Genomic DNA, 3,567 nt, shown 5'->3' on the forward strand with positions numbered 1-3,567 from the left:
CCCGCCTTTTCTGTATGACCACCAATGTAAAGACTTTTAAAATAATGTTCCTGGAGAAATGACTACAGCCTAGAAATTCAGTAGGTACTAGGAAGATGCATGCCTTTGTAAGTTATAGCAACTCCTTGGAGTAAAAAGTGTTTTCATAATTAACAACCAAAATCCATCTCATCCTGTAAGTATATAGTGCCATGGAAACTGCTCTGGACTGGATCGTCAGAATCCAGCCACTTCCATTCCCAGAGTCCCAGTTCTTCATCTGTAAAATATAGTGGTGGGATACTAAGTTTCCTTCGTTTCAAAAGCTGATTCTCTTTTATTTTACTCTTTACTGTATGATAGTAGATAGACTATTTAACTGTATTTCACTCTTTATTTTACTACAAGAGTCAGTAAAATATTATGTGTGCATGTGTGTGTGTATACACTCATACCTCACTTAACAAGGATACATTCTGGGAAATGCATCATTAAGCAATTTCATTGTCATGCAAATGTCATAGAGCATATTTACACAAACCTAGATGGTATAGCATACTACACTTCTAGGCTATATGGTATAGCCTATTGTTCCTAGGCTACAAACTGTAATGTGTGTTACTATACTGAATACTGTAGGCAATTGTAAGACAATGGTAAGTAGTTGTGTATCTAAACATAAAAAAGGTAAAGTAGGCTGGGCACAGTGGCTCACGTCTATAATCCCAGCACTTTGGGAGGCCAAGGTGGGTGGATCACCTGAGGTCAGGAGTTTGAGACCAGCCTAGCCACCATGGTGAAACCCCATCTCTACTAAAAATGCAAAAATTAGCTGGGTGTGGTGGCAATTGCTTGTAATCCCAGCTACTTGGGAGACTGAGGCAGGAGAATCGCTTGAACCCAGGAGGCAGAGGTTGCAGTGAGCCGAGATCATGCCATTGCACTCCAGGCTGGGCAATAAGAGTGAGACTTTAGGAAGGGAAGGGAAGGGAAGGGGAAGGAAAGGGGAAGGAAAGGAAAAGGAAAGGAGAAGGAAGGGGAAGGAGGGAAGGGGGAAGGGGGAAAGACAGGAAGGGAGGAAGGAGAAGAGGAAAACATGATGTTATAATCTTATGGCACCACCACTATATATGCAGTCCATTGTCAAGTAAAACTTTATGGAGCTCATGACTATACATATATTACACAGAGAGGGGGGTCTAATAAAATTCTTTTTAGAATTTATACATCCTTTCTTACCTTATGTTCACACTAAAAACAGTTTTCTTCTTCCACTTTCACCTTATGATTTTCTGGACATCAAAGCTATCATGGATAATTCAATTGATCAATAGACTTCTGTTCGTTACACTGGAGCTGTGAGTCTAGCATTCTGGGAATTCCACTGTCAGTAATTATGTGCTATTTCTCTCCACAATTTAACAACTGATTTTCTTCTATAAGTTTTAGCTTGTACAATATGCAGTACTGTATCACCTTTCATTTTATCAAAACTGTAAACATAGAATTATATACAGTCCCCAAAGGCATTGCTAAGCTATGTGGAATTCATGTTGAGCCATCAGGATACATTAAATCAACATATTCTTATTCCCTACCCTACCCCTTTCCTAAATATTGATACCAAGATTTCCTGAGGTCATAGGGAGAAGATGATATAGGAATTTAAAGTTAGTCAAGTAAATTAAATCACAATATTGAAAAACCTTCAACACCTATATTTAACCACAATGCATTAATTATTTCTAAACCTCTACATTTTACAAAACGTAGTTAAGGAATGAACAAAAGACAACTTGTTTAAAAGCATTTCTTAAGCCAGCTCAAATAGTTATAAAAATTGGAGGAATTTTTTTCCATTTAGCCCCTATCTTAGGCTATTTGGTGTGCCCTCATCTCACACGCACACGTATACATCACCACAGTTACGTACTACATTATACTAAAGGGGAACCCTCAAAAGGAATTATTACCTACAAGAACAATAGGAACAAGTACAATACAATAGGTATAATAGGAAGGAAATGGGGGAAAATGGTGCTTCTATACAATAGAATAATGGGTACTAAACATCAGGCCTTGAGTATCATTTAATTATCTTGGGAAATGTTTCTGATACAATGTTAAATGAAAAAAATGTATAAAAACAATATGATTTCAAAAGTTTTACAAAGAAATATATATACTTCAAGCTAGTAATAATTTTAAGAGGCCAAAAGGAAATAAGATTCTCTAAATGATAGAATTATAAATTTTACTTTTATTATTTATTCTAATAAGCATGTATTATTTTATATTAAAAAAAAATTTTAGATGGGTTAGAAATGTAAAATCATTCAAATATTGAAATTACATTGTAAATAATACTATGGAGGTGGCAGATTATCATTTGTTTTTTCAATATTGCTGTGATTTTATACTCACCATTGTACCTAATGTCCTACAGCTCTCTACTTATAGGTAAATTGTCTTGTTATTATCTCCACAGAACTCTGACTTGGATAAGGTGAGCTATGCTGTTATATAAGTCTAAATAAATAAATCTTCACACAAATCATAAAGGTTCATTGAATTTAAATGGTGTGAACTCCAGAACCCAGTTCATAAAGTTTTATCCTATATCCACTTATGGAATAATCTGGACCAAATGATCAAGGATACGCAGATTAGAGGCCTGGTTTGAATTAACCCAGAAGGAAAGCCTACACTTCATGAGTCTGAGATACTAAGAAATGCACGTGTTTACAACAATTCTTCATAATGTGTATTTCACATTAATTCCTAAAATACAATATAATATGTAGCAGGTGTTAGTGTGATATATTTGTTTGTAAGTATAGAGATTGCTGCATGTTTATTAACTGAGGCAGAAATTAATCTTAGAATGCATTATCTCTGATTTTACTTTTATTTTAAAAGGAAAACTAAGAATAATTTCTGGTCTGGTTACGCTTAGAGGAATAAAATCTAAAAATTGAAACATAAGCAATCCAAACACAGAAATGGTAGAGGGAATAATTATACAGAGTCCATTTCAAATATTGAAAAGTGAAATAGATGATCAGAAACCAAAATTTGTAAGCCTGCAATTTTTTCTTGCTTAATGTCATAAGCTTTTGACACTAAATGAATGTACATTTAATCTCTTGATGTTTATTAAATTATAGACTTGCATCCGTTTTATTATGATGTTCTTCTTTTTTACAATTGAGTTCCCCAGAGGGCAAGACAAGGTCAGTTTAATCTGAAGTCTTTAGTACTTGATAAAAATGTCACTGTGATGAAGACTTGACCGCAATTATAAAGATGACATCATTATGATGATAATCATCATCATAATGATGACGATGATGATGACTTTGCCATTGCTTTGCAGAAAAGGCTGAAGATAATTCATCCTATAATCCTAAAACATAGTTTCACTGAGACAATGTGGTATTATTAGTTCAAAGTCACTGCACCCATTTTTCAGGAAGACCCCAAATCATTGTGAAAGTATAGACAAAAGAAAGAGGGACTAACAGTTTCCCTACAGGTGGCTTTTAAGCAACACAGTCTTTTTTTTTTTTTTTTTTTTTTTTTTTTTTT

General features: G+C 34.3%; 1 long non-coding RNA gene across 2 annotated transcripts in view; it reads left to right on the forward strand.

Moving 5' to 3' along the window:
- LOC108527733 (uncharacterized) overlaps nucleotides 1–3,567 on the forward strand; it is a 13,645-nt gene that overhangs the window by 9,747 nt on the left and 331 nt on the right. For both annotated transcript variants that reach the window (XR_001884911.1, XR_001884912.1), the window contains exon 2: nucleotides 2,426–2,485. This is a non-coding gene — a long non-coding RNA (uncharacterized LOC108527733). The remainder of the gene's footprint in view (nucleotides 1–2,425; nucleotides 2,486–3,567) is intronic.

Source organism: Rhinopithecus bieti, unplaced genomic scaffold (assembly GCF_001698545.2).
Source record: "Rhinopithecus bieti isolate Rb0 unplaced genomic scaffold, ASM169854v2 scaffold_3043, whole genome shotgun sequence".
Classification (NCBI taxonomy): Eukaryota; Metazoa; Chordata; class Mammalia; order Primates; family Cercopithecidae; genus Rhinopithecus; species Rhinopithecus bieti.